This window comes from Oreochromis niloticus, unplaced genomic scaffold, assembly GCF_001858045.2.
Source record: "Oreochromis niloticus isolate F11D_XX unplaced genomic scaffold, O_niloticus_UMD_NMBU tig00003627_pilon, whole genome shotgun sequence".
NCBI classification, from domain to species: Eukaryota; Metazoa; Chordata; class Actinopteri; order Cichliformes; family Cichlidae; genus Oreochromis; species Oreochromis niloticus.
In genome coordinates, this window is record NW_020327910.1 from 6897 (window position 1) to 18903 (window position 12007).

Below are 12007 nucleotides of genomic sequence, written 5' to 3' on the forward strand. Positions count from 1 at the left end.
TGTCTGTAATGGCAGAAGTGATCAGTTGTGTATACCCTCTCGACTGAAACAGCTCCTGATTCAGTTTTCTTCCACTGTAAACTTTACATGTGCGTGTAAATCAGTGTTCATACATATTCTGTTGCCTGTAAAAATGTTTTTCTCCTGTGAATATATTATTATAGAAATCTTTGGTAGCCTAAACATACTTGAAAACTTTTGACGTTTGTTTACCTGCAAAAAATATCTACTATAATCCAAAAACATGATTGTCTGTATGTATTCATATAGCCCAGAATAAAGACCTGCATATATCAGGGATTTTTATTTACTATTTAACATTTGGAAAGCAGTTTGTGGGAAAGCTTATTTTTAACAGTGTTGAGATACATATGTCACAGTAAAGTCAAGTTAAAAGAAAAATAGATGACATTTAAAAATCATGAAATTTAAAATTATTAGAATTAGTCATTTAAAAATAGATAGAACAATTTACAATAAATGATGTCAGTTTAATACTTTGTTGCAGCATGTTCCAGATCTGAGCTGCATGAAAATAGAAGGCGATCTTCCCTGCTCTATATTAAGTTTAGCCATGATTTGACTACAATGTGCTGACCATTCCAAAAGCAAGGGTTAATAAAAATCAAGGTAGCTTTTGTACAATGGTCTTCTTGCAGACAGAGCAGGGAAGCCAATTTTTTGGAAGCCTTCCATTATCAACACAAAATCTTTTTATATCCCACACACAGTAAACTCTATAACAAACATGATCTGTATGTGTTTGAAAACTCACCAGACGACTTCATGATTGGCTGGAGGACAGGACACAAAACACAGGGTTGTGGTAACTGTAATATGTTCTCAGGACACCTGAATGGAGACATTGCTGTGGCTGAGAAATAAAATGAGATCAAGCAGGGTGTTCTTGTCTGTAGTGGCAGAAGTGATCAGCTGTGAATACCTCTCAACTGAAACTGCTCCAGAATCTGTTTTCTTCCACTCTGTAACTGATTCTCATTAAAATCTCCACACACAATTATTGGGTGACAGTCCATTATTTCAAGTGAATCTAAAAGACTTACCAGGTTTTGCATGAATGGTGTCAAACTGTAGTCTGGAGGTCTGTACACAACCGCAATTAGTGCAGGGAATGGAGCCTGAACCTTTAACACTAAGAACTCAAGATCAGTGACATTATGCAGATAATGTTTTACCTGAACCTGAAAATGATTCCTCAAATACACAACAACTCCACCACCACTTCTGCTGGCCATGTGAGGAAAGTTTGTGTAGGACACATGTCTGTTGCGTTTGAACATGGTGTAGCCGTCCAAATGAAGACTGTCTGCAACAAAGGAGCCTTGGAGGTGAGACTCAGTGAGACAAAAAACATCTGCTAAACACATTTCATGATGACTCTTGATGTCACTGATGTGAGATGGCAAACCCTCGTATTGTGATGGATCAGTGTAAGAGTGTCAGGTCTGCTGGATGTTTCTCTGACTTGAAGAAGAGGCATCATTTCCTCAACACTGGTTGTCTCATGGTTTGGAGCGCTGCAGTTACCTCGGGATTGGCATAAATCTTGTTCTCATCCAAGTCCTGCAAATAGAGTCCACTGAGAGACGTCACCCTGCTGAGAGCAACATAAGCCATACCTGGTTCAAAAATGTTCTTCATTGAAACTACAGCTGTCTGTGTTGTAAGACCCTGGGTTTTGTGGATTGTGCAGGCAAATGCGAGCTTTACAGGAAACTGTCTGCGTACCGCTCCTTTAAACTTCAGACTCTCCTCTGCTCTCTCAATATAAACCAGATCATCAGATGCTGCATTAGCACTGCGGTTGCTTCTTACAGACTGCCGGTTGTCCATTCTGAGCCCCAGTTTAATTATGTGTCCATCATTTTCAGATCTCACCACCTTTATCAGTATACCAAAAGCACCGTTGACCAAACCGTTTAGTGTGTCCAAGTTTCTGGTCAGCATGACTCGAGCTCCTTCAGCGACGTTCAGGGTGTCGGGTAAATCATTTCGCCCACCTGTAAATGGTTTGTCTCTTCGTGCCATTCTGCCTGTACGTTTATCCTTCTGGAAATCATCTGCATTGATGATTATAATGTTTAAATGAAGCTTCTTCAGGATATCTGTGTTATGGGATTCAACATTCTTGTTGGTGGCATAAATGTGTAAGACCTCAGTTGGACATTCTTCTGGTGCAGTCACAGCCTGTGACAACAAATCTCTGTCGCACTGAGAAAACTCATCTGTCTTTTCTTTGACTCTAATCCTGTTCAACATCTCTGCAAAGGCCACATCATCTTTCTGACGCATGATCTCGGTTAGAGTGATCATCTGAAAATGTTCCCGCCATAGGTCAATCTGTTCTGGATCATAAACGCAGAGAGGTTTAGACTGTCGCACTGGTGGCAGCTGGTAAAAATCTCCAACAGCTAAAACTGACATTCCACCAAAAGGTCTCTGAGTGCCTTTGATTTGTTTCAGTCTTGCATCCACATAGGCAAAAAGGGGTTTTGAAACCATTGAAATCTCATCAATAACAATAATTTCAGCATTTATAAGCTCAGATCTGACTTCATCCAGTTGGTTACCAAGTCCTTGAATGGGTGGATTCAGACTCCTGGGTAGTTTGAGTAGGGAATGTAATGTAGAGCCATTGATAGAAAAAGCTGCTGTCCCGGTAAATGACGTCAGTAAAACAGTTGGATTTGATATGTCAGCTTCTTCTGCATTAGAAGGCAGTCTGCTCAGGATCTTTGATGCTTCAGAGTGAATACATTTAATCAATGAGACTTTCCAGTTCCTGCACCACCGTTGATATAGAAGAAAATGGATCTGGGTTCAAACCACAAACTCGCTGAATACACCAGTCTCTTATAGCATAGAACACGCAGGCCTGCTTCTGGTTCAGATTCTGATACATTACACGTACCACAGCTGGATGACTGCAGGTTGTTCTCTGAAGGCTCTGATCTCTGTTACAGCATCAGACTGACGACTGTAGTCGGGGACATTCTCCTGTTCGTTCTCATCATCAGAATGTCTCTCAGGAAGATTCTCATCACATTGCAACCTCACAACTTCAGATTCAGGAGCCAGATTACACCATTCATCAATCACAACATCCCTATTTTGTTCAAACTCTTCCAGTGCACTCTCAATATCCTCAGAGTTCTTCTCATACTTGTCTTTATTTCTCTTTACAACCCTTTTCACAGACTCACTGTGGTCTGAACATGGAAGTCGCACAAAACCTGAGTTGTAGAAGGACTGATAGGTTTGGAACCCTTGTGGTTTCAGTTCCTGCTCTGATCTGTGTGGAAGGTAAAGTCTCAACAGTCGACCATAATATTGCTCAGGATCTTTTTCCTGTGAACAGTGGTAATACCTGATTATAGCTGGTTTATGATTCTTTCGCCTTAGTACAAATCCAAGCTGGTTTAGAAGAGGAAGCACATCTTTTCCTTCATTTGGACCACTCACCAACCGGCACAAGGCAGCAAAATCAGCCAGTGACATTTCCTCATATTCTGGTGTCTCAGGTCTGCATTTGTATTTATCACTCAAACTTGTCATCCAAATATTACAACTGTCATGTGCTGTGGATTCCAGATAGCTCATCGGGCGACTCATTTTTACCGGGTTATCATCTGTTGGTACAAATACAACACTGCGGGAACATTTTTTCATTTTTAGGCCACAGACGCGAGTCACACACTCCTGTGCGCTGATCTCTCTCTTTTTTGAGTAAGCCTGCATCACAGCTCTCATTTCATCACATTCATTGACCGTGTTCTTATCAGAGTTGTCAATAACCGTCTTCAGGTATTCAGAGAGGCCAGATTCTTTCTTCGTTATATATTTACAGAGATATTCTATACATGAATAGGCATTCAATATTAACGAGACATCTAAATTAGAGTTCCAGGCTTCAAGCAGGTCTGGGTTGTAATTGTTGATCCAACAGTCCTTTGGGTCACGTTTCAAAATCAGCGCCGTTTTCTTGTTTATGTCTTGGAGGCATTTTTCATAATCATTCATTGTCAAGTTGCATTGTGACAGAATCTGCTCTATGGTGAGGGAAGCAGCTTCAGGTTCCTTCAGCAGGTTCAACAAAGGTCTGAGTTTGGCTTTTGCAGCTTCAGTGTCTGAATCCTCATCCTGTCTCACAATCATTGTTCTTGTGGCTGGTGGTTTTGGAAACCCAAATCTACAACCAGAGTTCACACTCTTAAAGCATGTTTTTGTGTGGTTTTTGCTGTGCTTTTGTAGTTCAGCACTTTTTTGTGCAGTTCAGGTTGTTTTTCTGGATCAGGGAGTTGAGCTGAGATGTATCTGTCCACAAAGTCACAGACAGTTTGGTCATCATCCACATCTACTTCTACCTTTTCTTGAATCCACAGCAACATGTGTATATGCGGACTACCTCTGTGCTGAAACTCAACTCTGTAAAAGTAATCAATAATTTCACCAAGGGGCTGTGCAGGAGAAAAAAGCAAATCTCTGAACAAAGCCTCAACACGCTTATCAAACATTCGCATGGTGGTTACTGGATTTGATCTTAGAATTTCACACTTTTCTGACCAGTCCAGGGCTTCAAAATCAACCTCTTCACCTTGTTGTCTCTTTATTGCTTGAATCACTTCGGGCCATCTCATCTCAGCAGCAGAGAAAGTGACAAAGAACTGAGGTGTTCCTATTTGACGAACCATACTGAATAGATCTTGGTAGTTTTCTGCCAGTAAGCTGGAGTTCCTCTGAGTGGCTGCATAAATCTGATTGCATCTTTATTTCTTACCATCTTCTCTACTTCTGTTCTACTTTGTAACATTCCAGATGTGATTTTGCGTCCATCTTTGGTCATAGTTTTACCTTTCCTTAGCTGTATTGTCATGCTGGAATTAGCCAAGTGTATTTCGGTAACAAACTGTGAGAAAAATAGATAATTTGTGTCTCTGGCAAATCTTGCATCAATGTTGAAAAGCCTTGACTTGAAGTAAGCACTTGGTGTGAGTTTAAGACGTCTCTTTTCATCCAGTGTATTCTGACCAGTAGGAAACTGCACAGGAAATGCCATGGCTTCCAAATGAGGAGTTCTGAAGAAGCTAACAGGACTGTTTCTTTCTGCAGGCGCCACACAATATGTGTTATCAGTGAAACAGAGAATCTCTTCTGAAATGTCTACAGGCTGCAGACAACTTTCTAGAGCAAAACCTCCATTGTTCAAATCACTTTCTGGTTCCTCAGGATTTTGTTCTTCTGGTTGTTCATCACAGGATACCATATCAATATCTTGTTCACTTTCAGACTCATTTTCACACAAAAGGGCATCTTTTTCATAGTTGTCAATTTCCATTAGATCTGCTTCATCATAATCATCACTTCCCATGCTGGCTTCATCACTGCTGTCATCATCAGGTAACGTTGGATCACAAAGCAATGCATCATCTCTGATAACAATATCTGTGTACTGTGGATGAATCTGTTTCAGTTTACGCAGGGCTTGGATCAGTTTAGACCAGGTGACAGTCTGGAACAGCTGATGGCCCTTGTAGCACAGTCGTCTTTTCAACTTGATCCTCATTATCTGGGAATGGTTTCTGAGCCGAGGTAAACAGTCAACTGTTTGTTGGACTTCAGATGGTACACACACCACATTACCACGTATGAGTCTTTGTCTGCCCTTTGGAAGTGGAATAATCTTTGCAAATGGTATGCATTTGGCAATCAGATGTCTCTCCAGAATGTTGAGATCACACAGTTCAGCTGGAATATCCTGCAGTTCTAAACCATTGACAGCAGCAAGCCTTGGCATCCGTCCACTTTTGAGGGAACTGTGACACGTGTGACAGATATACTCCTTTTTCTCTCAACAGGAAAGTTGCATTGATCATTGCATGCTTCATCACACACATGAATAAATTTACCAGTTAGACACTGCTGAGCTACAGTTTGGTATTTTGAGTAATTTGCTCGTTTGCAAATTTTCACCTGATTAGGAAAAGAAGCTTTTAGACAAACAGTACAAACATAAGATGGTGCTGATTTAATGTTTGATCTGAAACGAGATATGGCCTCATTCATTAAACTATTATCTGGATGACACTGAAAACTTTCAGCTGGTCGATGCATCTGACGATATTTTCTTTTTATGTTCATTGTACATCTGATATTATGCATCTGTCTGAAAGAAAAAACATTCCAATATTTTACTCTCATTCGTTCTCTCATACTGTCCTTGTGCTGTTGCTGAAATTGTGTCTCTTCTCCATAACGTTTAGTGATGTAAGATCGTTTTTTCTGTTTGAATTCTTCACTTTCTTTATATAGATTATATACATATGACCTCATGTAAGCTTTATGTTTCTCTCTGAATCTAGTACAAGTTCTGTAGGTTCTTCTCATACGCTCTTTCTGCTGTTCTCTGACTTTGGTAGACTCTCTGTATGTTCTTCTCATATGTTCCTTCTGCTTTTCTCTGAATATAGGATTGTCTTTATACATCCTTATTACACGTTCTCTTTTTCTCTCTCGAATTTGAGCACTTTGTCTATACAGCCTTCTCATTTGCTCCTTTTGTTTTTCCTTATAAACATCTCTTTCTCTATAGATCTTTCTGAAATGTTCTCTCTGTTTCTCTCGATATGTAGCATTTAGTTTATACAAATTATTTTTGTACACACACTTCTGTCTGTGATCAGGATCATGGGACTTACTGGAATTTTTTTTCTTTGCCTTAAGGCTTTCATCAGAAGTGTACGTCTGCCTTTCTTTCTTTTTGTGATTTTCCTTCCTTTGTGGTAGTTTCTGTTCGGCCAATAATCTTCTCCTCATTTTTCTCCTTTGCTGTTTATTACATTTTAGAAGTTTATGTAAGAGTTCCTCTGTTGTAGTGGTTGAACAGGAGGCAGTGTGTGAATCATTCTGAGGAACAGAATTTGATGTTACCTGAGTTTCACTCACAGAAGATGTGGAGGTTTGATATAGCAGAGATGCAGCTGCTGTCTCATTTAAATCCGTGCTGAATGACGTGACTTCAGTGGTTAAAGTTTCCGTCACAGTTTTCCATGTCTGCTCAGTGGATGTCTGGGAGTCTAATTCATGAACAGGTTCATTTAAAGCTGGTGCAAGAACATTTGTAGCGGTTTTCCTGTATTCGGTGGTTTGATTAGCATCTCTTTGGTAAGCTGCGTTTGCACTCTGAAACTCGACAGGTTGTAGCTCATAAGTGCAGGTTGGTGCGATGCTAAACATTCCGTATAAGCATTTGAGCCTGTCAATCATGTCGTTAAGACGTGTGAATTTTAACATAACTGCAGTTCCACCACTTACACCTAGTGACAATGGCATTCCTGTAGACTTACGTGGGTGAGGGTCAAAATATGCGTATTCACCTGAAGTCAGCCTGCAAACTGCAATGACGGTTCCTCCCATGACTAGCAAAGCGTAGCGAACGTCTGAAACCAAACACTGTAGTCCCTGTTCAAGGCTCGGAAGGTGATTTGTACCATCAAATGTGCCATAACGAGCAAACTGAGACATATCCACTTGATACTCGTGTCTGCGGCTGGTGACCACTGTGGGAAGCTCATCGGAGGCTAGAAACACGCTGTTCACAAACCTCTTTCTTGCATCTGAATGCATGGCATGGCCTTTGTCCAACACACGGTTAAGATCTGCTCTCGTAATAAATTCATCCTCGTGTAAGAACGACAGGAAAACCAAACTGTTAGCCATGCATTGCTGATTCCTGTACTTTCCATACTTAGCAGAGGCCTGGCTTCGGGATGCACAGATGCTACTCACTCGTGGACGAGTTTCACTGTTTGTAACCTGTACATGAGACGGTCCTGGAGCTTCTCCATCATGCTGTGTTTGCACAGTTACCTGGGGTTCAGTCTGGATTACCTGCTGTACTTTAGCATTTGGCACACATGCTGAGCAAACACCTCTCTTTACCACATCTGCACAAGACACTGCAGCTGTCTGAACACTGCTCTGCACTTCTGGACTGGGAATAGTTGTAACAGACACCTTTACCTGCTCACCGCTCTGAGAAACAGTTACCTGTTCTTTCTGCTTTTGCCATCTAAGCTTCTGGGACTGCGACCTTTGACCTTTTCTTGGCATTCTGTGCAAGTACAAACTGGATCTTATATGTATTTATACACAAATGTAAACAAAACTCAACCTGTAAACACTGAAAAACTAATGACTCCTCAAGTTTCTATTAAATCAGAGATTTATCAGAATTGCTGTAAAAGGCTGACTTAAATACAAACTCAATATAAAAGGTATTTAAAGTTCTTTGAAAACACTTTGGTCTGTTTTATTGTAACTTTTTCAAAAACTTTATATTATTACTTCTTATATTTTTTTTTAACCAGACTGGATAACAAATAGGTCTATACTTCTGTAATGTAATATGCAGAATAAATCTCAACAATCAATCAACAGGCTATAATAAAACTCTTAGCTTTTAAGTAGACTTTGTGTAAATCTTTCAGATATTTAAAATTTAAAGCAAATGTAAGGAGCTGTGATGGTGTGGTGATCAGATGACAGGTGATGGGGATTCTTCAGCTGGATGTTCTGCAGCAGTCAGGAAACAGGAAGTCTGGGTTCTCAGGGCAGCCTCTAGATGACAATTGTAATTGAATACTTACACTGAGTAACAGAAATTAGATTGTCCCTAAATAGTAATAGTATAAACCTACTATAGTCAAATGTTACAGTCAATGAAACAGACTAGCAAAATGTATATGAAGTTATCTAATTTAATATTTTTGTGAATACAGCAGTCTGAATGTGTCGTATAAAATAACAAGTTTATCTTATTACAAAAACCTTTAAGAAGTTGTAAATTTTATATAATGTATCAAAGCAATTGAACCTCTAAGCCAAACTATCAGTGTTTATTCCAAAGTGTCCCAAGTAAAAATTAAAATGACAAATCTACGGCTGTGTAAATAGTTTCTACTGTACTGTAATTCTATTATTGTAATTTCAACTTTCTACTTGTAATTTCCAGCAAAAAGACTGGATGTGAGAGACTTTAACGATAGGAAAGAAGGAGCAGTGAGAGCAGTGACCTGTCAGAATTCTGTAACAGATAGATGAAGTACTGGTAACTTCAATTCCCAAAAACTGGGACCAGTCAAAGCTTGATTCCAGTCAAAACTTGATTCCAGTCAAAACTTGATTCCAGTCAAAACTTGATTCCAGTCAAAACTTGATTTTTGGTAAATTAGATAGAGCTCTTGGGATAGAGTGATACAAGATAGAATGGCTTGTCAAAATAGATAGAGTAGGGAGAGTGATAGGACAGGCTGAATGGCTTGTTAATGATAGAGGGAGAGGGCTTTCTGCAAAAGGTCACCTGTAAGAGAGAAAGAAACTGGAATTAGACATATTTCCAATAAAGCTGGATTTACTGTGTTTTTTGGACAATAAGGCACACTTAAAATCCTTTAATTTTCTCAAAAATAGACAGTGCGCCTTATGTATTTATTCTGGCTGTGCTTTCTGACTTCAAACCAATTCTATGTGTGACACGGCGCTAAAAAATCTCTCAAAATGTTGTAGTACAACTTTGATAAGCTACAAAGCCGCACCTGCTTAATGGACTGAAGGAGCATTACAGCTACCGTAGTTACGAGCCTCATGGTGTAATTCGCACTGTGCTTTAACACAATATTATGCTGTGTGCGTGAGTATAAGGACCTGGCACCTGTTAAGAAGCAGGTTTCAAACTGATCCACCCATGAAGAATTTGTGAAAGAGGAATAAACTCAAAGAGTGAGTGTATTGTTCTGTATTGTATGTGTTACAACTGAACAATGTTGCGAGTTATTGTGAATGAGTTGAATACAGCTTGACTTGTCTGGCTTAATGTACCTTGTGTTTAAAAAACAGACCCGTTCATTGCCCTTATGCCTTATAATCTGAAAAATACAGTGCATATTGCACTGAACTGAATGACAAGTTTAACAAATGGTGGTGGAACTGACATAAGGACATTTTTGCATTCTGTTAACACAATAAAAAACAAACACAGTCTATTAATTTAAACCAAGATGTGCTGCAACAGTTACTGTAAATATTATATGGTCCAAATAAACCTACACACTGACATTAGAGCAGTCAGTTTCAGGCTTCCTGTTCTACATTAACTTTACATCCAATCAAATCAAATTTATTAATTAACTTACCAAAATGAACACCAATCCATTCTCACATTTGCCTAAAAACATCTTGATGATCACCAAGAGCTGTGCTGACTCACTGCACTAAACTGAGTCTCCAATAGTGAGAGACGAATTTCAGAAAAACACCAGTATTAAAGTCAAACATGATGCTGTTACTGTGATGGTCCAGAGTTCCTTTACTACTTCGGGACCTGCATCAAGCCATCAGCTTCTGAGCTTCAGCTAAATCACACTTGGGATTAACAGCAGGAAATTAATCTGAATCAAACAAGCAAGTCCAACTCTGAATGAAACAAAACTATTGGTGTAGACTATTCAGAGTCTGGACTTTAATGAAATTGAGATACTTTACATGACTTGAAAACCTTATATTGGACCTTAATGAAAATAATTCTGAAAGTAGGGTGGACAAAATCCCCCCCAGTGATGTAAATCAGTCATTGCTAATTACCGTAAATGCTTAATGGTACTTGTTGCTATCAGGGCTTCCACAGCTGGGTATTAGACAGCAACATGATTTTACATTAGACCAGGTTGTTCTGGTTTGATTTTCTGTGCTTCATAAATAAAATCATCACCGTCAAACTGCTTTTTGTATTTTTTCAGGTTATCCTTGTTCGATGATTTAAACATTTAAACGTGACACAAAAAAGCATAAACAAAATAAATCTGCAAGGAAGAAAGACTTATCCCAGCACTGGACATCAGACAAACCTTTACTTACCAGATTTGAGACGATCAGATCAGCAGTCTAGAGAAAGGAAACAATACATGAGATCACTGTTTGATGATTCAGACTGTTGAGCCTCTTCACACACAATCCAATTTACTGTGACACAAATTAACTAGTAAAATCCTCAATTACTTTAAGCTTTTTTTAAGTTTACTGTAGTCTAAAGAGGAGATAATTGAACTGCAGGGTCTCACATGGCTATAGCATGTGTAATAAAAGCATTATTACTACAGAAATGCAAAGAACAGGCACCAATATTTGTTGGCACAAGTGCAGGATACACCACATATTTCCTATGCAGAGGACCTGTGTGGGTGCTTTGCTGCTACAGGTCACAAATCCTGTGTTTTTGCCAATCAGTAAATGGAAACATATCACAAAAAGTAAAACTACTGTATGTAACTCGTCAAATGTGCTACACAATGCCAGGTTCATACTGCTTCAGTTACAATCACTGTTTACTTACCAGCAAAGGCAAAACCAAAGATCTCTTTCACTCTGTGTAACAAAAGACAAAGCACAAAAATACAGAATGAGACAACTCAGATCAGCATCACAGTCAATACTACATCACTCTGTGTAGTCCAAAAGATTCAGTACACTTCTTTGTTTATCATAGCTGGAATATAAACAAAAATTCTTCTCTTTTTTTCTACACCTTATTAAAGATTACTGTCTTCATTAAGGTAATATGTGGTTTCATGCATTTGTAATAAGCTACACAAGTTTCTCAGTTATGTGATAGCTCTATTAGTTTGGTGCTATTAGATAACACAGCAATGATTTGCTACACCTAGCCTAGCACTGCACAATTTATCAAATTCTGACATCACAATTTCAAAGCATGAACAATCATAAATTAAAGCTTGGGTGATATAGTTGTAGGCTTCAACATTTGAGTTGGTCTGCATTCAAATTCTGCTTCCTAAAAACATTATCACCTGCACACAGTGTCATTTGGTATCATTTAATATGCTGTTGTTTTAAATATCTACATATTAATAATATTAATGGCGCACTGCTGCATTTTATTTATTTGAAGGTGGCCTTTTTTATATTTCATTAA

The 12007-nt window shown here is 38.9% G+C and overlaps 1 long non-coding RNA gene across 1 annotated transcript; it reads right to left on the bottom strand.

Annotated features, from left to right (window-relative positions):
* Positions 1–8545: 8545 nt before the first annotated feature.
* LOC109198027 (uncharacterized) lies at positions 8546–11752 on the bottom strand. Its single transcript, XR_002059010.2, has 4 exons — positions 11408–11752; positions 10933–10959; positions 9093–9379; positions 8546–8637 (listed from the first exon to the last, which is right to left on the bottom strand). It is a non-coding gene; the product is annotated as an uncharacterized LOC109198027 (long non-coding RNA).
* Positions 11753–12007: the final 255 nt, after the last annotated feature.